Genomic DNA, 26,838 nt, shown 5'->3' with positions numbered 1-26,838 from the left:
TGCTGTTTGTTATGTTTGCTTTTGGTTTTGGTTCTCAATGCACACATTTATCTTTGTACACGCACAGACATAGTGGAACATTTTTTTGCAAGCTTATTCATCACAGTCAACAATTGGATGCAATTCAAGTGTTTATTAATTGGTAAATGAATGAACAGAACACACAGTACATACAATCCCTGGAATATAGTCAACAGGAAAAAAAGAAGCTATAGGTCAATGCTAAACACGGAAAAAAATTCAAAAGAAATTATGCTAAATTTAGGAAAACAGCCTGGATGAAAAGACTAAATATTTTTAATCTTATTTATATGAAATATCCTAAAAAGCAAATTTATAAACACAAAAAGCAAATCAGTGGCCACCTACGGCCGAGATCAGAGCACACCTGCAGACAGGCAAGCAAAGTTTGAGGGACGGAGAAATGTGTTCTGCGACTGGTTTGTGTGGTTGCACAACTGTATACGTTTACTAGTAACCATTGAATGGTGCGTGCACTTACAATGTGTGATGGGCAGAATAAAGACCCCCCCAAAAGATACCTACTTTCCTATCCCCCAAGCCTGGGGCATGTTACCTCACATGGCAAGAAGGATCATGCAGCTGCGACTGAGAGGAGAAGGGGGCATGATCCTAAATTAGCTAGAGGGGTCCAAAGAGTTACCCACGTCCTCAGCAGTGGGAGAGGGGAGCAGCCGATGCATTCAGAGAGAGGCAGCAAGTCTCATCTTCCATTTGGGCTTCAAAGATGAAGCGAGGATCCACAAGGCAAGGACTGGGACAGCTGCTGGAAGCTGGGCAGAACCCTTAGCCAACAGGGAGCCTGATTCCCACCAGCTTAATAAGTTCCATTATTCCAAGAAACTCAGTGAGACTGTCCCCTTCAGCTTCCAGGAGGGAGTAGAGCTTGGAGCCAGTTTTCTTTTCATCCACACACTGATTTTAGACAAGTCTGTTGCATTATTTCATGAATGTCAGGATATTGGTTATCTTTGAGGGTACAACCAGTTGACCCGAAAGGGTCCCAGGGGCTCCTGGTGGTCTGTTAGGAGCCCAGGTACTGACTGCTGGTCGTTAGGTTGTGCCCACTGCTGGCAGCTCCTGTGCCTCCTGGGGTCCCTGAGATCTCATCTCTGGAGCCTGGGGTCAGGTCCTTCCTGGGCTAGTGAATGGCGAGAGCCACGTGCTCACTGGGGTCCGCTGGGGGCTCCCCCTCCAGGGGGCTGGGGGGTGCGGCTGTCCCCCTTCTGAGGGTCGAGTGGTTCAGCTGGGCATAGGCCATGTCCTGGGGGGCTTCAGATGTGGCAGCCTGCAGGGGGGAAGGTGTGTGAGATGGGGCGCCTGGGGGCCCGGAGAGGAGGGACCCATCTGCTGTGCGTCTGTCCATCCTTCCCGAATCCCCCCAACTGGGAGGACGGGGCGGGTGGGGCGCCTCCTGCCTTCGTGATCTCAGGGGCTCACAGGGCGCCCGTCCCCTCCTGGGGGCCTGTTGTGCTAGAGGGAGACAGTGAGGCAGGACAGGCGCCTCCTGGGTCCGCCACCCTCCTCCAGCCAGCTCCCCACTGTGCCAAGAAGAGGTTTGAAACCTCGGGCCAGGTCAGCTCACCCTCCTGATGGAAACTCCAGGGGCCTCCTGATGCCCGGGAGCCTCGGGGTGCTTTGTGCGGCCCTGGTTTCTGTCTGAGCCCGGACCTCTTGCTCATCTGGCCCGGCACACAGCCGTCCCTCCTGCCTCAGGACCTTCCTACCGAGTGTGCCTGCCCCGTGTGCCCAGTCCCGTCTCTTGATTTACTTTCCTCATCAGCACCTTGCATTCTGAGACTCCGCCAGCTTGTTGACGAGGGGCCCCTCTCACCGCGAGGTGAGTGCCTGCTGTACCTGCAGAGCCTGGGGGGTGGCGCCCGCTCTCCTGCGCCCTTTGCTGGGGGGTGAAGGAGGGGGCCTGGGGCGTGTAGGCCATCCACTGATGCATGCATCCTCATGAGACCTGGGGCTGCACGCCCACACCAGAAGGTCAGCCAGAGGACAAGGCCCCTCACAGGGCAAGGGGAGGGTGGGGTCACAGCAGGACCCAGGGAGCTGGGAAGGAGGGGTGGGGTGGGCGCGGCTGGAGCTCGGGTGTGAGCACAGCGGCGCGTGTGCTGGGCTGAGTTTGGCAACAGGAGGTCTGTGGTCTCACCCAATGGTCCAGCTGCAGCCCCACCTCAGTGTGCGTCGCTCAGGGCAGCATCTGCAGCAGAGCAGGGGGACCGCTGGGCGGGGTTCTGAGAGCCTCAGGGCTGGGGCCCCCACCCTACACCCCGGGGGCGGGTGCTGTGTGGTCCCCCACCCTTCTCAGCAGGGGCACCACTGGGCGGGGTTCCGAGAGCCTCAGAGGGACAGAGGCTTGGCCCCGGGGATGTGGTGACCCCCGCCCTCCACATGGGATTCAGGAGGAGAGAAGGCAGCCTGGGCTCGTGGTGCGTGTTTCGTGTTCATGACATTGAAAAAGAGGGAAATGGCTTAAATTAGTGCATGTGAGCTGACAGTGGGTGTTTCCTGTCTGAGTTTTCGAGTCTCTGGACAATGTTTTCTAAGCTGATCTTCCCATCTGTTAGGTTTCCCTTTGAGTGGAGCCTGAAGACCCTAGCCTCCAGGGGCCCTGGTCACCCTGTTCCCTACTCACCTGACTTCCTGCGTCTTTCCTGACCCCGGTGTAGGAGGAAGAGGAAGAGGAGGACGAGGACCAGCAGGACGAAGGTCACCAAGACCCCGATAAGGACAATCAGGAACCACGTGAGTCCTGGGGCACCAGAGATGCCTGAGTGAGCCAGGGGTGCCCTTTAACTGGGCACCTGCTGTGTGCAGAGTCGTGCTGGGGTCTGTGCATCCACATCCAGCCCATCCCACCCGTTTACAGACAAGGAAACTGAGGCCCAGAGAGGGAGATCACTCACGGGCCCTGGTGACCCAGCCTGGACGGGGGAGAGCCGGGACTGGAACCAGGGCCGTGTGCAGACTTGTGCTGGCGTCTGTGCATCCATCTCCAGCCCATCCCACCCGTTTTACAGACGAGGAGCCTGAGGCACAGAGAGGGAGATCACTCACGGGCCCTGGTGACCCAGCCTGGAGGTGGCAGAGCTGGGACTGGAACCAGGGCCATGGGCACCCTCAGCTCCTCCTGAGCTGGCCCCCAGGAGGACACCAGCTTCCTACTCTGGGGGCCCCTCACCTGCAGGGGGCTGTCTGATGGTCTCACCTGGAGCTGAGGGTCCTCTCTTGCCCCCTCCCCTCCCCCACCTCAGAGGGGCTGGGGGCAGGGGTGGGCTTCGTGGAGGGGCCTCTGGGTCCTCCCCTCCCTCCCCACATGCTGCAGTGGAGGGGACAGGCCCCCACAGTCACCTCCTCGGGGGCTCCCTGTGCTCCTCGCCCGATGCAGGGTCACACCCAGGTCAGAACTGAGGAAATCTAAGATCTGGGGCACGGGTCTCTCCTTTTACACTGGAAGAAGCTGAGGCCCGCACGGGGTGGGGGTGGTGACGGTGAGGGAGTGCACATCAGTGTCTCCAGAGGCGCCTGAACCGGCGGCATATTCAGCCCTGCTCCGCCCCGGACCTGCCACCACCTCCCCCAAAGCCTCACTCTTACTCTGCTGTTCCTGACTCCACTGAGGGGCGGGCTGATCCTCTGAACCTCCTGAGGAATCAGAAAAGGGTTGAGGGTGGGGCGGCTTCTCCCCTCCTCAGCCCTGCTGCTCCCCCCATGAGGCTGGGCCCCAGCATCTCCTGCTCCATGACCCCCACCCTTCACCCATCAGCCTCAGAGCCCCTGGAGGCTGCAATTGCCCCGCTTCTCTGCCCAACTTCCAGCACTGCCCCCAGGACACCAGGTGTGCTGAGACTGGAAGCAGAGTTCAATCAGGTCAGCCAAGGACCCAGGGACAGGCCTGGGGCCAGTTGTCCACTCACTTTACAGAGACCCCGTTGTTTCAGGAGCTGTTACGTTTAGCCCCTGTCAGGGGCTGGGGCCCCCAGAGGATTCTGGATGACCCCTGTGGCTGCGGAGGGGCTGCAGCTACCTGGAACCCACTCTGCTCAGCGCGTCTCTGAAACTGCCCCGCGGCTGCCCCTGGCTCTCTGCCTCCTTCCCCCACCCCCGAGAAGTCCGGTGACAGGATGTGGGAAAGGGCGTGGGGGGAGCATTTCCCTCCGTCCCTCTGAAGCTTGGGTCCCCGTCTGTGTGACCCTCCTTGACTCTGTGGAGCCCCCCAACTCCCACCCTAGAAAGGAGGGGCTCCTTCAGAGCTGACCACTGAGCCTCACCTGAGACCACGAGCGCCAGGGGCTCACTGGGCTGTGACAGCAGGTAGGGGTCTGTGCTGAGTGAGCGGTAGCACCTGTAGGTGCCCCCGTGGGCTGAGGTCACAGGGCTCAAGGAGAACTCGGCCTGGTACCGCCCGTCTTGGTCCTGGGAGCGCAGACGCAGAGGACTATGGGCTGCCCCCTCCTTGGACAGAAGGAAGGTGTCCGTCCTGTCTCCTGACTGACACAGCAGGGTCACATTCTCCCCCGGGGCCACCGAGGGGCCTGGCTGCACCGAGAGGGAGGGTCTGTCTCTGAGCCGTCCTGCAGAGAGGAAGGGGGTGCCGGCGCCGGGCCTGGTTCTGAGCGAGACTCCGTGGGCCTCTCTGGCCCCTCGGCGCTGTCTCTGTTTTTCCGAGTCTCTCCCCTCCTACCACCCCGTCTCTGTACCTCCCTGGGACCCCTCCCCCTGGTCCCAGCATCACCCCTGGGGCTCCCCGGTGGGGCCTGTGCAGAGTCTGGTCCCCGACTGACCCGCTGGCTCCTCTCCTGCCACCAGCAGCTCCAGGGGCTCACTGGGCGCCGACCACTCGGAGGAGAGGCCGTGTCCACCGTAGCATCTGTACCCACGCCCATGGACGGTGCCCACCGGGCCCAGGAGGAAGTCGGCCTGAGCGAGCCCCACCTGGGGCCTCCAGGCAGGGCGCTGAGGGAGGTCCTGTCCCCCCACCTTGGACAGAGCGAATCTGGTGTAGCCAACGTCAGAGCGACACTGGAGGGTCAGGTTCTGTCCAGAGGTGAGGACAGGGCCCTACGGGGTCAGGAGGGAGGGCTTCCCAGACAGCCCTGGGGAGAGACACGCGCTGGGTTGTAGGGACCGCTTCCCCCATGGATACCCCTCTCCCAGCCCGGCCCCAGGCCTCGCCGTGTCTCAGTCTGTGTGTCTGTCCTGTGAGCCCCATGCTCCTCTCCCCACCCTCTCACAGGGGATCCCCTGGGAGCAGAGACCCCAGTACATTGTCTGCACAAATGTATGGGGTCAGGACGGGATTCCTCACCTGGGACCAGGAGCTCCAGGGGGTTGCTGGGGGCCGACCACACCCTGGGGGTGTCCCTGTAAAAGCCGTAGCATCTGAACGTCCACCTGTGCCCGGGGGTCACGGGGCCCACGGGGAACAGGGCCTGTATCTGCCCGTCAGGGTGTTGCTCTCCATCCACGGTCCAAGAGGACTCATCTTCTTCCTTGGTCAGAAAGAATCTGTTCAATCCCCGAAGGGAGCGACACTGGAGGATCACGTTCCTTCCCGAGGTCACCACAGGGCTCGGCAGGGCAAAGAAGCTGGGTTTGCTGTAGGATCCTAGGAGAGAAGGAGGCAGCTGAATCCGTGGGGCTCCCATCTCCCCCACCCAGGGCTGGGCTGTGAGAGGGACACGCCCTGAGAGCAGACCCCTCCCGAGTGCAGAGCCCGAGGCCCCCGAGAGTCCCTCACCTGTCACCACCAGCTCCAGGCGGTCACTGGGCTCTGACCAGCCAGTGGGGGTTCTGAAGTAGCACTGAGAGCTCCCTGCGTGCTGCTCGGTCCTCTGTGGGATGGTCAGCTGGGCCTTGTCCCCAGGCCCCGGGGGTTTCTGTCTGTCCCAGGGGACTGAGGTTCCCTCTTTATCCAGATGGAACACCTGTGCCTCCAGGGTCCCCTGACACCAGATGGTCACGGGGGTCCCCAAGGGAACCACAGAGCCCGGCTCAGCCCAGATGGTGGGTTTGCGGAAGGTCCCTGGAAGGAAATCAGAGGCGGGCTCACCAGGCGTCCCCCCCAGGCCCTGGCTCTCATCTTAGTGGAATCACCACACAGCATAATTTTCGCATTTTAGTGGAGAATCCAGAGAAGGCAATGGCACCCCACTCAAGTACTCTTGCCTGGAAAGTCCCAGGGACGGGGGAGCCTGGTGGGCTGTGATCTATGGGGTCACACAGAGTCGGACATGCCTGAAGCGACTTAGCAGCCGTAGCAGCAGTGATCAGCACACAATGCAATTCACTCTCTCGCTTCTTTTACTTGTTGGAAGCTTGCAAAGTTGCACAGCCCTCACCCGCATCCAGTTTGGGAATGCTCCCGTCACCCCCGCAGTGGACAGCCCCACCCCCTGCCCGTCCCAGGGGCAGGTGACTTCCCGCCACTGCGGTTAGTCTCCCCACTGACATAAGGACCCTGAGACTTGGTCACATCTTGCTTAGGATGACATGGGAGGTGACAGAGCAGCTGGGGGCGGCTCCCTCCCTGCCCACGGCCACTCCAGAGACAGGGGCAGGGGGACACAGCGGGGGATGCCCGGCTCATTCCTGGGACGAGCAAAGCAGGGCTCTGAGTGGGTGGGAGTGACCTGCGCTGGGTCTGAAGGGACGGGCCACTGCCTGTGCTTGGAAAGATTGTGTTGGGGGGTAGGTGTATGTGCAAGTGTGTGTGTGGGGGGGTGTATATATGTGTGTGCGTATGCGGGTGTGTGTGGGGTGTATGTGTGTGTGTGCAGGTATATATGTGTGTGTATGTGTGTGGGTGTGTGTGTATGTGGGCAGGTATGTGTGTATATGTGTGTGTGTGTATATGCATGAGTGTGTGTGTGTTTGTGGAGGAGTTGGAGTACAGGTCTGGTCCCACATTCCCTGGCGGGTGAGGGTCACTGTGTCCAGGGTGAGCCTGCAGGGACCATCCCTGGGTTTTCTCAGTATTCTCTTCCTCCATCCCAGTGTATTTCCATGTCCTTGTCACTGAGGCTTCTGGAAACCCCACGTGTCTCAACTAGGCAGGGGCGCGGTGGGGGTTTGGGGGATCTGGGAGGACTTGCAGCCCTGAAGCAGGAAGTTGGCCTCAGTTAGGGAAGTCCCTACAGGCAGGGGCCGGCAGAGTGCGCTCCTCACTCACTCATTCACCCACCCCTCCCTCTTTCTTTCCACCACATCTAGTTCCCATCCATCTGTCCATCCGTTTACTGAGGCCTCCATGTGCCTCTGGCTCCACAAATACGGGAAACACCCCGGCGCCTGCCCAGGCCGAGCTGCCCCCCCGGGGGTGGAGGGAGGGGGTTCCTGAGCTAAGAGCACACGTGGAGGACGGTCCCCGGGCTGAGGGGCAGGGCGGAGAAGTCACCGTGGGGAGGGCCGGGTTGGGCGGCGAGATTCAGAAAGGGAAAGAAAAACCAGTGAGCGGCCATCCTCACGGCGGGGCGGGGGTGGGGGGGTGGGCAGGGGAGGCTGGTCCTCAGCGAGCGCTGTTTGCACGGGGCTGCGGGGCTGGGGCGGGGGGGGGGGGGGGTGGGGGGCGCGAGCTGGCGGGCTCAGCCCGGTCCTGAGGGTCGGGTCGTCCCTGCGGGGCCATCGAGGGCAGAGGAGGGACAAGGGAGACCCGGGCCAGGGTCCCGCCCTGGGGCTGTTAGCAGCTCGGGGTATAAGCCGGGGCCCCTAGGCCCCCGGGTCGGCTCCGCTCTCATCGAGGTCCGTCTTGGGGAGGCGGGGGTTTGGGGGAGACTCACCCTGCTGGGTGCGGGCCATCTGGGCCAGACAGAGCGCTGGAAGAGAAGCTCTAGTGAGAAGATGCCCGCCTCGCGGTTTCCTCACGGGCTGCAGTCCCGGATCCCTCGATGAGCCGTGGGGTGGCCAGGTGTCTTTCCATCATTTCCCAACACCGCCCCCCACAACATTACGTCTGAGTGCAAGCCCTCTCCTCACTCTGAAGTAATCTCAGACAACCCGACCCTCTCCTCCAGGCCAGCCCGGCTCAGTCTGCGCTCACCCCACACCCAGTCCGTGTCCAGGACCAAACCTTTCCCGTCACTTGGGTCTGAGCCAAAGCGGAGGGCGCAGCCCCGGGGATGGAGGGGGAACCACGTTGCCCCCCAGGATTCCGGCGTCTCCTGGGCTGGAGTCAGGGCTGAGTGCAGCCCCTCTGCCCCTGGAATCCGTCCGGACACCCCCAGGCTCACCCAGGCCCAGGAGGGTGGAGGGCCCAGGCGCCATGGCTCAGCCCTGTCCCGATGCGCCCTGGAGTCGGTGCTGAGGGATGGAGCCCTCACGGGAGAAGGGGATGTGCCCCGGGCCTTTATGGGGCGGTTTCCAACCAGCAGCCTCACACAAAGGGGAAGAGCGCCCTCTCCGCCAGTCACACTTCCCCCCAAGGGGACCTGGGGGCGGCTCCCAGCTGTTCCTCCCTCTGAGCTCCCATGAGGCTCAACTCCTCTCCGGGTGCACCCTGAGGGGGGAGCCCCATTCTCCACCCGTGAGCAGAACACACTTTGTGCAGCACACCGACTTGACTGTCAGTCCCGACTCAGTTCTTGGGCAAAAGTTGCATCACTTTATGCCAACGGTTCCTCGTATTGAAAATGGAAAACTCTGAAACCCTCCTCTGAGTGTTTAATATTGCAATATATATTACATTCCCAGGAGGTGTTAAGTGCATTAAAAACATCTTATCACATGGGTTCTCTGCCCCTTTCCCCAGGCGGTGCTGGAACCGGGGGAGGAAGGGCTGGCCGGTGAGCACACACAAAATCCCAGAGTTGAGTGATGGGGAGACAGACCTTGGGACCTGGCCCTGGGCTTGGGACCCAGTGGGGCCTTCAGCTGGGAGCTGAAATGAGAACAGGTCTTGGGGGTGGGAGGCATGTGTGCACACGGAGCCTGCAGGACAGGAGCCCCGTCGTGGAATCCCTTGTCCTCTGTCCCTGAGGCCAGGGAACAGCTGCTTCTCCCGGGAGGAACTCCACCAGACGGTGATGGTGGTCTACACAGCACCGGTGCTCAGTCTTCCTATTAACAGAAACCTAGTTCTATCTGAGGGGCTGTGTTTCAACCCTGGACTAGGGAAGAGGGAGTGGAGAGGATGTGGTCTGGGCTGAGAAAACCTGGCATTCTGTTGGTGATGGATACGGTTTCTCGCTGCCCACCGAAATGTCTTTATTTCACTTCCAGTTTTGAAGGATGGATGTTTCCTTGAGTTCTAGGTTGGCAGTTAGTTTTTTCAGCACATTAAATATGGCATTAATCACTTCTGTTCAGATAAACTGTACCTCCTCTTGTTGCTCCTTTGAAAATTATATGTCTTTCCCTGCTTTTAAGGTTTTGTCTTTGGGTTTTTCAGCAGTTTTTCACTGATGTGTTTCTGTGTGTGTGTGTGTGTGTGTGTGTGGACTTTTATTGAAGTATAATACACAAACAATTGCACATGTTGAATGCACAGTTTGGTGAGTTTTCACAAATTGAGCACTCACGTTTTCCAGTAACTTATCTCCAAAGGTAATGACTTTGCTGACTTCTAACAGCATGGGTTAAAATTGCGTGTTTTGGTTCTTTATCTCAGGGTGAATATTCTCTGCAGCCTCTTTGTGTGTGTGCGTGTGTGTGTGTGTGGCTTCCTCTGCTCAACCGAATATTTTAAGATTTGTCTAACACTCTGGGTGCTGTGGAGTATTTTCCTGTGTGAATCACCACCATGCGTACATCCCCCCAGTGTAAAGAGGCATTTGCTTAGCTTCCAGTTTACGTTAGGATGGAAAGTGTTGCTTTGTATGTCTTAATTCATGTCCAGTGATGTGCGTTTCTGTTGGAATAAACCTCGGGGTGTAATTGCCATGTGTTGTGCTGTGCGTTTATTCAGTTCTAGTAGGTACTTATGAATATGTTTCGAAGTGATGGCATCAGTTCAGTCTGAGCATTCTGGTTGCCCCACATCCTTACCCGCCCCTCCGCTTTCCCACTTTCTTATTTTTGCCCCCCTATGAGGGGTGGTGGTACCTTTGTGGTTTTACTTAACATGTCTCTGGTAACTGATAAACTTGCGAAATTTTCCATCTGTCCTTGGCCATTTGGATATTAATTTTATTTTTGTGAAATGTCTATTTGAATCATTTTCTCATTTAAAAATTGGGGCTAACTAACTTTATTATTATTATTATTATTATTTTTACTAAATAACGGGATGCTTTCTCATTCTTATTAGGCATGTGACTTTTTTTGTCAGATGTGTTTACTGTGAATATTCCTATTCTAGTGGAGGTTCGCTTTTTTTTGGCCACACGGCATGTGGGGATCTTAGTTCCCCAACCAGAGAGCCAAAGCTCTCCCCTTGGAAGTGGGAGCACAGAGCTGTAACCACTGGACCACCAGGAAGTCTCCTCATTTCTCTTATCTTATTGAAATATATCTGATGTGCAATGTTATGTTAGTTTCAGGTCCACCTCATAAGGATTCTACATTTGCATATGTTCTGAAATGATGACCACAGTAAGTCTGGTTAACCATCCATTCCCACACAGATTTATTACAATGTTACTGACCATATTCCTCAGGCTGTAGTTACATGCTTGTGACTTATTTATAACTGGACGTTTGTCCCCTTCATTGGTTTGCCCCTCCAGTCCCCCTTCCTTCCTGCAACCACCCATTCGCTCTGTTTCTATGAGTCTCTCTCAGACTGTTTTCTTTGTTTTGTATTCTAGATTCCATATATGAGATCATACAGTAATTTGTTTTTCTCTATCTGACTTATTTCACTTAGCATAATGCCCTCTAGGTCCACAAATGTTGTTACAAATGCCAAGATACACACACACACACACACACGTATCAAAGATTATTACTCGGTCATAGAAAAGGTGAGAGAACCTGTCTGTGCTCCTCCTGATGGAATAACATGAAGTTGACAGGAGTTTGTGCTTAGTCACTCAGTCATGTGCGACTGCGACCCCATGGACTATACAGTCCATGGAATTCTCCAGGCCAGAATGCTGAAGTGGGTAGCTGTTCCCTTCTCCAGGGAATCTTCCCAATCCTGGGATCAAACCAGGTCTCCCACATTCCCGGCTGGTTCTCTACCAGCCGAGCCACCAGAGAAATGCCGGTCATAGAAAACAAGGACTATATAGGTAGAAAACGAGTGCAAGAGACTCAGACGCACACCACATCTCCTGTGTCCATTCGTCTGCTGAGTGCTCAGTTAGCTGTTTCATATCCTGACTGTTGGAAATAATGATGCATCGAGCATCGCCATGCCTATAACCTTGTGAATTGGTGTTTTTGTTTTCTTTGGGTAAATACCAGAATGGGCCTTGACTGGATCACGTGGCAGCTCTATTTTTAATATTTTGCGGAACCTCCGTGCTGTTTCCTGCAGTGGCCGCCCCGGTTTACATTCCCCAAAAGTGCACATTTTTGTCCCCCACAGTGATTTGTGCTGAGGCACCTTTTTGTGCCACTACCACACTGATCCAATCACTGTAGCTTTGTAGTATAGTTTGAAATCAGAGTGTATAATCCCGCCAGCATTATTCTTCTTTCTGTTATTGGGATTTTTTTTTTTTTTTTGCCATTAGGGGTCTTTTGTGTTTCCATAGAAATGTTAGAATTGTTCATCTCATTTGTGAAAAATCCCGTTGGTATTTCAATAGGGATTGCATTGAATCTGCAGATTGCCTTGGGTAATATAGTCATTTCAACAATATTAATTTTCCAATCCATAAGCATAGAATATTCAGGAACATCTCCAGGAATGCCAGCCCTCCACACTTCCCTCTGCTAAGCACCCATCTGTCCGCCTGTCTGCCTGGGGTCAGGGTCAGGCCAGGTTTTAGGGGAAATGCACCATTCTAACTGTGATCGTTAATTTATGTGTCAACCTGCCTGGGCTAAGGAGCCTTGAAGTGAAGTCTCTCAGTCGTGTGCAACTCGTAGCAACCCCATGGACTGCAGCCTACCAATCTCCTCCGTCCATGGGGTTTTCCAGGCAAGAGTACTGGACTGTGTTAGGCATGTCTGCGAAGGAGACTCTGGAAGACATGAGCTGGGTTTAGTTGCTGAGAGAAGGGGTCCACCCTCACAATTTGGGCAGCTCCACCCCATTCCCTGGGGCCCCCACAGACCAAGAAGGGCCAGGGGGTGAATTCCCTGCCTCTTCTTGCGCTGGGACGTCCAGCATCTCCAGCCCTCAGACTCAGAGCCCCTGGTTCCTGACTCCCCAGCCCCAGGCCGGGCCTGACACCGCCGCCCTCCCGGTCTCGGCCTTCACACCCACACTGACTGTCACACACGCACACTGACGCTGTCACACACCCACACTGACACTGTCAGCCACTCTCCTGGGTCTGCAGCAGGTCCTGGGGCGGACTCTCCACCTCCTGAACCCCGAGAGTCTGTTCCCATGATGGCCTCCTCTCAGAAATCCCCATACAACTGTGTGATGACCTGTCCGTCCTGGAGAGTCCTGAGTAATACGGTAATGGTGGGAAAATAAGACATAGACAGAGAGGAACACAGAGAGAGGCAGAGAGAGAGTGAAACAGGGAAACTGAGCACAAGAATGAAACCGGAGGAAACGAAGGTGAAGACCACCGAGTTAGGACGCAGGTCTCTGCAGGAACTAACCGCGAGTGTGAATAAGAAATGAAAGATCAGTACTAATAATGAGCTGGGGGCTGGGCACCCTCCTCTGAGCCAGGACAGAAACCTCCCAGCTGGCGAGATACAGCCCGCCCTGAGGTCAGGGCAGGGCGTCAGGTGTCCACATGGGTCTGTGGCCCTGTCACTCAGAGCTGGCCGACCTTGGGCAAGTTATCTAATGTTTCAGTCCCTCAGTTCTTGCAGAAAATGGGAGAAGAGAGTAGGACATTCTATGGAGGGTTCCTACCAGGGTTAAATGTGCCAATGTTTGCACAGAACTAAAACAGCCATTGTAGGAGCTGGCTGAATCTAGGATGAATTATTAAAATATGCTTCAGATGTATAAGAACACTTAAAAATACCAGATCTGCAACAGGCATGCTGGTTTCTTGTGTCTGCTCATTCATGTCTGACTCTGCAACCCCATGGACAATATCCTCCAAGCTCCTCTTTCTGTGGAGTTTTCCAGGCAAGAATACCAGAGTGGGTTGCCATGCTCTCCTCCAGGGGATCTTTCCCGCCCAGGGATCCAACGGGAGTCTCTTGAGCCTCCTGCATTGGTAGGCTGGATTATTTATGTTTCTATTAAAAATAATAAAAGACACAAAAATTGGGAACTGAACTCTGCTGTGCCCTAGCAGGATTTGGGGGTAACGTTCCCATTTTCACTGAGTGGGAACCTCAGGTCTGACTGCACAGTAAGCAGGACAGTGACCACGCGTGGGATCGGAATTCTCCTGGCGAGAGGTTCCCAGTGACCCTACATCCTTGGCGGCACTCCGGGGCCGTGGTCGTGCGGACCCCAAGTGTTTCTTTGTTGAGACAGCGTGGAGTGGCCTCATTTAGAAGCCCTGTAACTTCAGCAGTGACGTGAAGTAATCAAGTGGGCAATTGTGGCTGGGCCTGAATCTGTGGCTGGACCTGAAAAAGGTAAGCAGCTTGGGATTGGCTGGTTTAATGATTTCAGCGGGTTGTGGGATGGAGAAGGTGTCCCTTGTTGGCCTGTACCTGGCCCTGGAGTGTCAAGGGCAGGTGGGTAGTGGCCGAGACTGTGGAGACCCGTAAAAGAGGTGATGGGGGTGTAGACTCTGGATCGACTGGTTTGTGTTGGATAATTGCTTGGCTTGGTGGTAAAGAATCTCTCTGCCAATGCAGGAGACTCGGGTTCAATTCTTGGGCTGGCAAGGTCCCCTGGAGAAGACAATGTCAAGAAGACAATTGTCATTAAGAAAGAATACAGAGACCCTGGAGAGGAAGGAGGGGATCTGGTCCTGTAACACGGAAGTGAGGTCCATCCAGCTGTCTGTGATGGTGGTGTGGGTGTGGGTGGGGCTAGGGGTCAGGGAGAAAGGTATGAGGTCTCCCTGGTGTGGAATTCAGAGAGCGCTGGGCGGACTGACATCGTGCACAGGGAACGGAAGACGAAGCTCTGACTCAGGCAGAGACGGGGGTCTGCTTTCTGCACACCCAAGGCCAGGTCACCCCTTACCCATTCTCACGGTGGGAATGTGTGTTTCAGCTGTGTAATTATTACAGCCAATAGACCCCCAAAGTCTAAGGCCTCTTGATAGGAGTTAGTTCCTCCCTCAGTAAACAGGTGAAGCTGATTCCAGCTCAGCACGGTGGTGATTTAAAATGCTGTGTATTTTTAAAATGTGAAGGATAGTGAGGGAGCCATCAGGAGACGCCTGGCTGTTGAAAAGGTATTTTGCAACTCACAGTTCCCAGGAGGAGGGGGCATGGATGCCACCCACCAAGGTCACAAGACAAAGCTCCAGAGACAGAAAGGAGATGGAGTGAGAGGGGAATGTGGGCAAGAGCCTTTATTGTGGTTGCCACAAGAAAGAATGGACAAAAAAAGGTAAGCAGCTTGGGATTGGCTGGTTTAATGATTTCAGCGGGTTGTGGGGTGGAGAAGGTGTCCCTTGTTGGCCTGTACCTGGCCCCGGAGTGTCAAGGGCAGGTGGATAGTGGCCGAGACTGTGGAGACCCGTAAAAGAGGTGATGGGGGTGTAGACTCTGGATCGACTGGTTTGTGTTGGATAATTGCTTGGCTTGGTGGTAAAGAATCTCTCTGCCAATGCAGGAGACTCGGGTTCAATTCTTGGGCTGGCAAGGTCCCCTGGAGAAGACAATGTCAAGTCACTCCAGTATTTCTGCCGGGGAAATCCCATGGACAAAGGAACCTGGCGGGCTACAGCCCATGGAGCTGCAAAAGAGTCTAACACTACTTTGCAACTAAACAACAACAGTTTGATAAGAGCACCAGGAAGAGGATTCCTGCTAAGAAGCGGGTAGGGGGTAGGGGGCGGGGGAGGAAGAGGGAGGCAGGAGGCCAGAGCAAGTGACTCAGACATATTATTGGCTCATCCAGAAAAAGGTGTGTCCAGTTTGAACCCTAAAATTAAAGGTCCAGTTATTTTTCAGGCAAAATGAGTTTATTTAGGAACGGCCGAGGAATTGCAATTCAGGACATTCAAACTGTGGCAAACCAGCGTCAAGTCCAGAGAGCAATGGAGAGGAATGTTCCTTTATACAGAAAAATGAGGATGCTTGAAGGGATGTGCTTTAAATGCAAATCTGTTAGAGAAAAGCAAGCTGTGCAGGTGGGATGATTTCTCATTGGCTGGAATGGCTGGACTGTGGCTGTTGCTGATTGGTTAAAATTTCAGTGTTTCTGATTGGCTCAGCTGTGGCTGTTTCTGACTGGCTGGTCTGTGGATGTATCTCATTGGCTGGACTGTGGCTGTTTCTCACTGGCTAAAATTTTGCTGTTTCTGATCTGCTCATCTGTGGCTATATTTCATTGGCTGGACTGTGGCTGTTTCTCACTGGCTAAAATTTTGCTGTTTCTGATTGGCTAATCTGTGGCTTTCTCACTGGCTGGTCTGTGGCTGTATCTCATTGGCTGGACTGTGGCTGTTTCTCATTGGCTAAAATTTTGCTGCTTCTGATTGGCTCATCTGTGGCTATTTCTTATTAGCTGAATTTTCACTGTTTCTTATTGCCTGGGCTGTGGCTGTTTCTAAATTGGGAAAGGAGTCCTTCAAGTCTGTATATTGTGACCCTGCTTATTTAACTTATATGCAGATGAAGCACAAGCTGGAATCAAGATTGCTGGGAGAAATATCAATAACCTCAGATATGCAGACGACACCACCCTTATGGCAGAAAGCGAAGAACTAAAGAGCCTCTTGGTGCAAGTAGAGAGTGAAAAAAAATGGCTTAAAACAACATTCAAAAAACCAAGATCATGGCATCTGGTCCCATCACATCATGGCAAATAGATGGGGAAACAATGGAAACAGTGAGAGACTTTATTTTGGGGGCTCCAAAATCACTGTAGATGGTGACTGCAGCCATGAAATTAAAAGACACTTGCTCCTTGGAAGAAAAGTTATGACTAAGTTAGACAGCATATCAAAAGCAGAGACATTATTTTGCTAACAAAGGTCTGTCTAGTCAAAACTATGGTTTTTCCAGTAGTCATGTATAAATGTGAGACTATAAAGAAAGCTGAGTGCTGAAGAATTTATGCTTTTGCACTGTGGTGTTGGAGAAGACTCTTGAGAGTCCCCTGGACTGCAAAGAGATCCAACCAGTCCATCCTAAAGGAAATCAGTCCTGAATGTTCATTGAAAGGACTGATGCTAAAGCTGAAACTCCAATACTTTGGCCAACTGCTGCGAAGAACTGCCTCATTTGAAAAGACCCTGTTGCTGGGAAAGATTGAAGGCGGGAGAAGGTGACAACAGAGGATGAGATGGTTGGATGGCATTACCGACTGGATGGACATGAGTTTTGAGCAAGCTGTTAGAGTTGGTGATGGACAGGGAGGCCTGGTGTGCTGCGGTCCATGGGGTCACAAAGAGTGGGCTACACTGAGCAACTGAACTGAACTGTGGATGTTTCTCAATGGTGGGACATTCACCATGTCTCATTGGCTGGAATTTCCCTCTTTTTCATTGGCTGGGCTGCGATGGCTGTTTCTTATTAGCTCATCTGTGGCTGTTTCTCATTGGCTGGACTGTGGCTGTGTCTCATTGGCTGGACAGTCACTGTATCTCATAGGCTGAAATTCCCTGTTTCTCATTGGCTAGGCTGTGGCTGTTTCTCATTGGCTGGACTGTGGCTGTGTCTCATTGGCTGGACAGTCTCTGTGTCTCATAGTCTGAAATTCCATGTTTTTCATTGGCTGGACTGTCGCTGTGTCTCACAGGCTGAAATTCCCTGTTTCTCATTGGCTGGGCTGTGGCTGTTTCCCATTGGCTGAACTGCTTCTCATAGACTGGGCTGGCCTATTTTTCATTGGCTGTACTGTGACTGCTTCTCATTGGTGGCTGTTGCTGGACAAGAAGAAAAAAATCATCATTTTTCTGCTGGATTGTAAAGTAACCATCCTTCTACCCAGCAATGTAAGGTAAGCTGCAGCAGAGAGCAATGGTGAAAGAGCTCTGCCTCGGAGCTTCCCAACTCCATTTTCAATTCATTTTTACTGTACATGTATCACACATGTTAAAGCATCAACTTTACAGAAACCTGAAACAGGACTAATACAAGAGGTACAGGGAGCTCTACTCCACTGTCATCCTGGCAGCCAGGCACCACTCTCAGTGTGCTGCCAAGGTCGCCCAGGGCATCTGCATCCACCAGCAGAATGACCAACAGTGAGGATCTTGTGAGGGAGGGTTTGGGGCCAGGCCTGGAAGCAGCTCCGTGCATCCTGCTCACTGTGAACGTCATCCCAGGACACACGTAACTGCAAGGAGGCTGGGAGACCATCTCGCTGGGCGCCCAGGAAGGGAGGCCACGGTGCTGTGGGCAGCCATAGTCCTGTCACACAGGGGCTACCTGTCCCTATGGGCACCTGGGGTCACACGGTGGGGGTGTTTCTAGTCTCCACTGCTTCCTACCGGACCTCCTCTTACACAGAGGTTCTAGGACACAGGAAATAGACTCTCAAGAATTCATTATTTCACAAGCTAGTGGAAACAGAAGGAAACATCCCTGCAAGGAGACGTGTAGAATTTAGAGTGAGGCATTCAAGCCCAGAGGAGCCCACAAATGGAGGTGGTGCTGCGGATGGACACCCACTCAGGTAGACAGGAACCAGCTGCTATGTTACCTTAGGTGCAAAAGGGGTCTTTGCAAGGGTGACTGAGTTAAGGCTCTTGAGAAGGGGAAATGAGCTTGGATATTCTAGGTAGACTCAATGTAATCACCAGAGTCCTTACAAGAGAAGCAGGCGGGTCAGAGAGTGAAATGAGACGTGACCACAGAAGCAGGAGTCCTAGTCGGAGGATCCGAAGATGGAGGAAGGGGCCATGAGCCAAGGAGTGCGGATGGCCCCCAGACGCTGCAAAAGGTAAAGGAATGGAGCCTGCTGTGGAGCCTCCAGAAGGAACACAGCCCTGCCCACCCCGGATTTCAGCCTCATGTAACTGATCTCAGACTTCTGACTTCCTGAACTGTAGGGAAATAAGCTGCGTTGTTTGGTGCTGCCATGTGAGTGGTAATTTGTTACAGCAGCAGTTGTATGCTTGTTGGGATGAATGGCCTCCAATCCCAAACCTGACAGGCATTAGCCCGGTGAGGGGTGAAGGTCAGGTCAAGGACAGTGTCCTACAGCTGCTGGGTCCTCTTGTGTTTGGGGAATGCATGGCGTCCAGTGGGAATGAACTGGGGTGGGGTGGGAGATGGGAGCCTGCCGGTTCCTCGGGGTGGACCTAAAGCCTGAGGGGCCCTCCCTGTGCAGTCATGGCCTCACCAACTCCCTTGGCCAGCCCACCGTGCCCACGCATGTGGGTGTCTGCATGAGTGTATGTGTGTGTACAGTGTGTGCATATATGTCTCTGTGTGTATACGTGCATTCAGGGGGTATGTAGGCATGTATACACTTTACACTGTGCAGGTGTGTTTGGGTACATATGAGTGCATTTGTGCATGCATGGCTGTGTGCTTGTGAAGGGATGGGAGCTGTATGCAGGTGGGGCAGCTCTGAGCCTTCACCCAGACACAAGTCCCCTCAGACACACTCTTGGGTCAGAAAACACTGATTGTCTTGTTTTTGTCTTGTTTCCCTCACTGAGTTTTGGGGGACGGTGGAGCAGAGACTGGGACCTAGAACCTGTGTACCCAGCGCCACATGCGGGGCTGATGCTTTTGAACCTGTGAGAACATTGACTGATGAACAAGGTGAAGTGTGATCCAGAAAACTGGGTATCAGCTATCAGCTACATGAGTGCAGCCCAGATTCAAGATCACCACCCGCACTCTAGGAAGGTTTGCAGAGTCAGCTGAGAAGACAGTGAAAACGCATCTCTGGGGGTAGTGGAGGATTCACAGAACATGTCTGAAATCAGCTGAGCAACTGTAAGAACATAACTGGGTCTCTGGAAACAGCCAAGCACCAAAGCTGGGTCTCTGGAAACAGGTGCTACACCTTCTCTCCAAGGAGCTGGTTGACTGTGGGAGGGACCACATGGATACTGAAACTCCCAGAAGTTGATGGCGGGTCTCAGGACTCTAGTTCTTGCCTGCAGCAGAATTGACTCGATGACTTTCCAGAAAGGAATGATTCCACAGGGAAACCCATTCAACGTCTGCTTTAGGCTTTTGCAAGAGTGACTTCCCTTCTAGGCTGCCCAGGCATAACCATCAGCGGTCCCTTCCCTCTCCTAGTGTGCCAGCGGCCTCGTCCCTTTCTCAGCGCGGAGCCGGGCCCGCAGTGACCCTGACCTCAAGGGGGCGGTGCAGAGCTGCGGCCAAACCCCCGAGTCTGGGGTCCAGTCTGGTGGCCCTGGGCTGGTTCCTCCCTTCCAATCCTTGCCCTTTTGGACAAGAACCTGTAAGCTCCTTTCTGCATAGGAAAAGGGACGGAGGCTCTGAGAAGGTCTGGGAAGTGCCGCCCACGATGGGCTGTCCTGGCATTACTGCCATCAGGCGCCTGGTGCAGGGTCATCTAGCCAGGTGGGTGCTGTTCCCAGGATCCTTATGAGTGTCAGAGACACCCCGGTGCCCTGCGCCTGCCAGCCCCGTGCTGCGCTCTCACAGTCCCTGAGCCAAGCCCGGGAGAGGGCTGTGCCCCCATTCCAGCACAGGCCGCCTCCCAGACACCCCTCCAGGTGAGGATCAGCTACTCACCAGCCGAGGAGCAGCACTGAGTGGTGGGGGAGCTGACGCCTCCAGGGGCTCCTGTGATGGTGGGGGGACAGGAGAAGGACTGGTGCTGTGTGGGGGCTGCCCAGGGTCTGTTCTACTCAGCCTGGCGCCTCTCCATCCTGAGCATCTGACCACGGGCCACGCACGGCCTTCACTCAACCCCGGACAACACCCCGAAATTCCTGAGAAAAGGGGGCCGGGGCCAGACAAGGTGGAGCCCCCTGCTCCATCGTGCTTGGGTCACACCCTCTGCAGCTCCCGGAGCTGTGCCCCGCATCACTGCCCAGACTTTTCATGGTGACCTCCTTTGGTGGTGACCTCCTCTGGGGGTGGGGGATCAGAGTGTGCTGGATGGACCCCGACTCCAGGACACCCTGGGGGCTGACCACACACAGGACAGGCACGGCCTCCCCCCAAAGGTGCCCTGAAGCACCATCCAGCCCTGGTCCTTGTGACTTGCCCGGTGAAGGGTGGACCTCACCACGGAGGGGGGGCACTCGGCCTGGAGGAGCCACACATTCTGACCCTTGTCTGGGGGACAAGACACAGGTTCCACTGAAGGTCTGTCTCCCCCATCTCCGGAAGCCCATTCCCAGCAGCCCAGCAGGGTCGGATCTGTGCGCCCCCCCACCACCGATGCTGGGGCTCAGCGTCCAGGCCCCATGATATACAGGTGAGACCAGACTCAGGGAGCTGAGCCAGGCGTGGAGGTGGGGGCTGCTCTTCATTGCATTGCGTGGGCTTCTCACTGCAGCGGCTTCTCTTGTGGAGCACAAGCTCTAGGGCGCGAGGGCTCAGCGTACAGGCTTTATTTGCTCCGGGGCATGTAGAATGTCCCCCGGGGCCAGGGACCGAGCCCATGTCCCCTGCATTGGCAGGAGGATTCTTATCCACGGGAACAGCAGGGAGTCCGAGTTGTCTTCTGATGGCAGTACTATGTGGTCAGTCTGATCCTCATGTCCTGCGTTTTTGAGCTCCCCTCCCTCCTGAACAGTTCTGGCGCCTCCTCTGGGTGGCCCCCATACATCCCTAACTGTATCTGGACACCCTCCCTGACCCGCCAGGACCCAACCCCAGGGAGGCAGGCTCTGCGGCTGCTGCCCGCGGTGCTGACCGGGATTCGACGGTTGAGTCTGGTTTCAGCACCACGGTCAGAGTCTATGAAGGCAAGGCAGCCTCCACCATTTCCTGCTGTCTCGGTGGGCCAATTTTCATCAGCTGAGCCCCATCCATGGTCCTCTTGTGTGGTCTCCACGCAGGAGTTAAACAAAACATCCAACCAGAGCATGCGGGTAAACTGGACAAACACCAGGAGGGTCGTAGTAGTTGACAGTGACTCAAATTCCGTTCATGATCCATGCACCCCGATGAGGAGTACAATGCTGAAGCTCGTGGTGCTGGCGCCGCGCTGGAGCAGCCAGGGGGTCATATGATGTTCGTTTTCCTCTACCCCCTCAGAACTGTCTTCTACCAGACCAGGGTCAGCATACCAGGTATCTAGGTATGGCCCAAAGATAACAGACTGGGCTCACACCAAAGCAGGTTTCAAAACTTAGATCTGCCTCTCGCTCACTCTGTGTCCTTGGGAACATCGTTATGCCTCCCTGAGGCTCACTTTGCTTTTCTGTGAAATGGCAGTAACAATGGTGTCTGCTTAATGGGAAGCAGATGGTCAGAGACTATTATATTCTGTTTCTCATAGGAGGCGAGCAGTTTAGCTAAGAGGCAGGATCTGGAGGAAGACGTCCTGGGATTGTATCAGAATTCTCACTGATGCTGAAGCTCCAATACTTTGACCACCTGATGCAAACAGCTGACTCACTGGAAAAGTCCCTGATGCTGGGAAAGATTGAAGGCAGGAGGAGAAGGGGGTGACAGGGGATGAAATGGTTGGATGGCATCACCGACTCGATGAACATGAGTTTGAGTAAGCCCCGGGAATTGGTGATGGACAGGGAGGCCTGGCGTGCTGCAGTCCACGGGGGTCACAAAGAGTCAGAAAGGACTTAGCAACTGAACAACAGCTGCCTTTTATTAACTTTGTGACTTAGACAAGGTCATGTCACTAGTTTGTCATCTATCAAGTGAAGATAATGCCAGGACCTGCTCTGTAGGGTTTTCGTGAGAAACTAAATGCTTTACGTGTGATGCGAGGGGTAAAATGTCTGGCACGTACTTGGCACGCATTCAAGAAAGCGGGCTGTTATCACTGCTATTACCACACCGTCATCACCAAGCGCCTAGACACAGTCTGAAAAACTACTTCTGCTTGGTGATGACTGCTGCTTTTATGAATTTTTCTTAGGGTTTCTGTGAGGGTCCTAAGACCTCTGATACTGATGAAGAAACTAAAGCTACAAGCTGAAAAGTGACTTGCCTAGGAAACTGGGGCTCCAATCAAGGCCATCTGACACCAATGCGTGGTCCCACCTGCCCCCCTTTAGCAGCAAGGCAGGAAGAACCTTGGGAATCCCCCACCCCCATCCCCAGATGGAAGACCAGGGCTCATGGTAGTTTGACCAGAGGTTTGCACAAATTCTCTCTAAGCCCTTCTCTATTTCCTCACCTTTGCCAGTTGTGCCCGGATACTCCCTTCCTTCATGGACCCTGCGGTGGATCCCAGGAACTTTTCCTGCTGGCGTTGCAGCCAGGAGGCGGGAACTGCAGACAGTCATTTGGAAATATTGTCGGTTATCCAACCACGGGGAGGAGGGGCTCTGGCATCCAGTGGGCGGAGCCCTAGGGCTGAGCTGAGCATCCCACAGTGCACAGGACCCTACACCCCACAAAGAATGACCTGGCCCCAAATGCCAATAGCTCTGGGTGCAGAAACGCTGGTCTGTGTGTAAGAGACCAACACAAACTTGGAAGGTGTATACCCCACACCAGTTTCATGAGAATTGGATTGAATGAGGTCATCAGAACCTTATTGGTTAGGGTTACTTTTCCTTTCTACCTTTGCAGGGACAGGGGATTCCCAAGCGGTCCACTGGTTAGGGCTCTGCACTGTCCCTGCCGAGGGTCTACGTTCGGTCCCTGGTGGGGGAACTAATATCTCACAATCTGTGTGGTGCGGATTCCCCACCACCACCCCCAAATCCTTCCTTTCTATCTTTATAAGGAGGGAGTATCATTTATGTAACTGAAAAGTACATTTACAAAAAAGAAACAAAAATAGCAGCGGGTGTATCCAAACCAAAGAAACAAAACTGCTTCTAAACTGTGGGGGGGGGGGGAGTTGCGGGGGTGGGGGGGGCGTGTTGGGGGATTGCAGGCGGCCCTCAGAGAGCGCAGCTGGAAGGAGTGGGGAGCTCCAGAGGCTGACCTCAGCCCTAGGGCTCCACCTGCGGATGGTGAACGTGATCCTGTCTCTCTCTTCAGCCTCTCTCCTGATTTCTCTCTCTCCCTCCCTTGCTCTCAGTCTCACCCGGTCTGTCCCTACCCTCCCTGGCTCCCTCCCTTCCCGCTCTGCCTCTAGAAGGAGGCTCTTTCAAAGTCCTTTTGGTTCTTGGAAATACTTCTTGATGGCAAAACACGAAACCTGGGTCACTCCCCCGATCAGCAGCATCCTCTGCTCGCATCCCTGAGCAACAGGGGAAATTCCACACTTCCGGTGTAGGTCAGCGCACTTCCGGTGTAGGTCACTGCACTGCAGGCCTTGGTAGGGGCCCTGCCACGCTGACTCAGTTTCCTCGTCCGTTCAGTGGACCTAATGCACCTGCCTCATAGGTTGGTTCAAGGCCTAAATGAGAGAGCATGGGAGCAGGGCTTGGGACAGAGCCTGCGCACAGCAAACTGTTCCGTAGATGTTGTCCTGCAGTTCGACCCCTGGGTAGGGAAGATCCCCTGGAGAAGGGAATGACTGCCCCCTCCAGTGTTCCTGCCTGGAGAATCCCACGGACAGAGGAGCCTGGCGCGCTACAGTCCTTGGGGGTCGCAAACAGTCAGACACGACTGGGCGACTGACACTTTCGGATCTGAACCAGCTTCCCTTCCCTTCCCAGCACAGCTGAACCTCATCACCCAGGCCAGGGCCAGCAGGACAGAGCCCCACAAGCACCCCCGCCTACTAGTCCAGGCTGCAGCCTCCCCTCCGCCCTTCCTCCTGCTTTCCAAGCAGAGCCCCTGCTGGGGAGCTAAACCTTCCTCAGGTGCCCTAGATGGGGCTACCCGACACCTGGACCACTGGCCCAGTGGCGATTTCCTTGTAGAATCAATATGAAATACCATTAAAATTTTAGTTCTGGCCCCACTAGCTACAGTTCAAGTGCCGACAGCCAAATGTGGTTACTGTACCAGACACGCCCATCATTCCAGAAGGTTCAGTTCAGTTCAGTTCAGTTGTTCAGTCGTGTCCGACTCTTTGCGGCCCCATGAACTGCTGCAGCTCGCCAGGCCTCCCTGTCCATCACCAACTCCCAGAGTCCACCCAAACTCATGTCCATTGAGTTGGTGATGGCATCCAACTATCTCATCCTCTGTTGTCCCCTTCTCCTCCTGCCTTCAATCTTTCCCAACATCAGGGTCTTTTCAAATGAGTCAGCTCTTCGCATCAGGTGGCCAAAGTATTGGAGTTTCAGCTTGAACATGAGTCCTTCCAATGAGCACCTAGGACTGATTTCCTTTAGGATGGACTGGTTGGATCTCCTTGCAGTCCAAGGGACTCTCAAGAGTCTTCTCCAACACCACAGTTCAAAAGCGTCAATTCTTCTGCGTTCAGCTTTCTTTATAGTCCAACTCTCACATCCATACATGACTACTGGAAAAACCATAGCCTTGACTAGATGGACCTTTGTTGACAAAGTAATGTCTCTGCTTTTTAATATGCTGTCTAGGTTGGTCATAGCTTTTCTTCCAAGAAGCAAGCGTCTTTTAATTTCATGGCTGTAATCACCATCTGCAGTGGTTTTGGAGCCCCCCAAAATAAAGTCAGCCACTGTTTCCACCGTTTCCCCATCTATTTGCCATGAAGTGATGGGACTGGATGCCATGATTTTAGTTTTCTGAATGATGAGTTTTAAGCCAAGTTTTTCACTCTCCTCTTTCACTTTCATCAAGAGGCTCTTTGGTTCCTCTTCACTTTCTGACATAAGGGTAGTGTCATCTGCATCTCTGAGTTTATTGATATTTCTCCCGGCCATCTTGATTCCAGCTTGTGCTGAAGGTTCTGTGGGACAGATCCCCAGCCACCCCACCCCCCCACCTCCACCCCACCGGCTCCAAAGTCCTGTCCATCATAGAACCCTCCTCTCCTGTATTTTCCATCTCTCCTCAGGGTCAGCCTGCCTGAGTTCAAATCCCACCCACACAGCTTTACAGCTGCATGAACTAAGTTTCCTAAGGCAAAACAAAGTGGAAAACCCATTGGGAATAGTAATACCACCCTCCTCTCACCCACAGAGTTATTCCAAAGATTAAGATTACGTAAGAAGAGAGCTTAGAACTGCTCCTAAATGATTCCGACCCTTCCATGAGCATTAGCTGCTATTCTTGTTGTTGTTATGTACTTTCTTCAAGATGCTGAAATAAGTTCATAGCCCCTTTTTAAAATCTGCATGAATGAGTTCCAAAAGAGACTGCCAAGTGGGAAAGAAGTGGTAGCCCAAAGTCACCCAGCGAGTCCATTTTCGTGTGTTTAGCAGCTGCGTCTTTGGCGGCACAGGGTCTTGGTTGTAGCACGTGCGATCTAGTTCCCTGACCAGGAATTGAACCTGGGCCCCCCTGCATTGGGAGCACGGAGTCTTAGCCCCTGGACCACCAGGGAAGCCCTGCCTTTGTGTGTTTAAAATGTGTTTACTTAGAGCAGCACGTTGATCGGCTGTTCTTAAGCAGGGCCTTTATCCCCCTCCCGGGGGCGTTTGGAAACAGTGATGAGTCTAAATCACAGGGAGGGAGAGCTACTGGCATCGGCGGGTGGAGCCCTGGGACCCTGCCGAGCATCCCCCGTGCACAGGCTGCCCCAACCACAAGCAGTGACCCAGCCCCAGATGCCAGCAGCTCCCACTGCGGACCACGGAGCTACGTGTAAGAGCTCAACCCAGTGGAATGGTGCATTGCTGTTGTTTAGTCGCTCAGCCGTGGGCGACTCTTTGCGACCCCATGGACCGTGGCCCGCCAGGCTCCTCCGACCATTCGATTTCCCAGGCAAGACTACTGGAGTGGGTTGCCATTTCCTTCTCCAGGGGATCTTCCCGACCCAGGGATTGAACCTGTGTCTCCTGAATTGGCAGGTGGGTTCTTTACCACTAAGCCAACAGGGAAGCCCCTTGAAAGGTGTATAAAGTGAAGTTGTTCAGCCGTGTCCGACTCATTGCCACCCCATGGACTGTAGCCTGCCAGGCTCCTCCACCCATGGGATTTTCTAGGCAAGAATACTGGAATGGGTTGCCATTTCCTCCTCCAGGGGGATCTTCCTGACCCAGGGATCAAACCCAGGGGTCTCCTGCTCTGCAGGCAGACTCTACCATCTGAGCCACCAGGGAAGCCCTGGAAGGTTTATACCTCAAACTAATTTTATGGCCTTGGACTGGACAAGATCATCAAAACCTTACTGCTGCTGCCGCCGCTAAGTTGCTTCAGTCGTGTCCAACTCTGTGCAACCCCATAGACGGCAGCCCACCAGGCTCCCCCATCCCTGGGATTCTCCAGGCAAGAACACTGGAGTGGGTTGCCATTTCCTTCTCCAGTGCATGAAAGGGAAAAGTGAAAGTGAAGTCGCTCAGTTGTGTCCGACTCTTAGCGACCCCATGGACTGCAGCCCACCAGGCTCTTCCGTCCATGGGATTTTCCAGGCAAGTGTACTGGAGTGGGGTGCCATTGCCTTCTCCCAAAACCTTACTAGCTAGCGTTTTTTTCTTTTTCAAGGAGGATGTGTTCAGGTACCCTTTATGTAACTAAAAATTACTTTTTTGAAAAAAGAAACAAAATAGCAGCAAATGTATCCAAACCAAGCAAAGAAACAAAATGCCT

General features: G+C 54.1%; 1 pseudogene; it reads right to left on the bottom strand.

The window, feature by feature from the left end:
• Positions 1 to 1,162: 1,162 nt before the first annotated feature.
• On the bottom strand, positions 1,163 to 17,451 carry LOC129630762 (leukocyte immunoglobulin-like receptor subfamily A member 6; annotated as a pseudogene).
• Positions 17,452 to 26,838: the final 9,387 nt, after the last annotated feature.

Source organism: Bubalus kerabau, chromosome 17, assembly GCF_029407905.1.
Source record: "Bubalus kerabau isolate K-KA32 ecotype Philippines breed swamp buffalo chromosome 17, PCC_UOA_SB_1v2, whole genome shotgun sequence".
NCBI lineage: Eukaryota > Metazoa > Chordata > Mammalia > Artiodactyla > Bovidae > Bubalus > Bubalus kerabau.
Note: the sequence above shows the minus strand (reverse complement) of the source record. Positions and strands in the feature narration are given on the sequence as shown.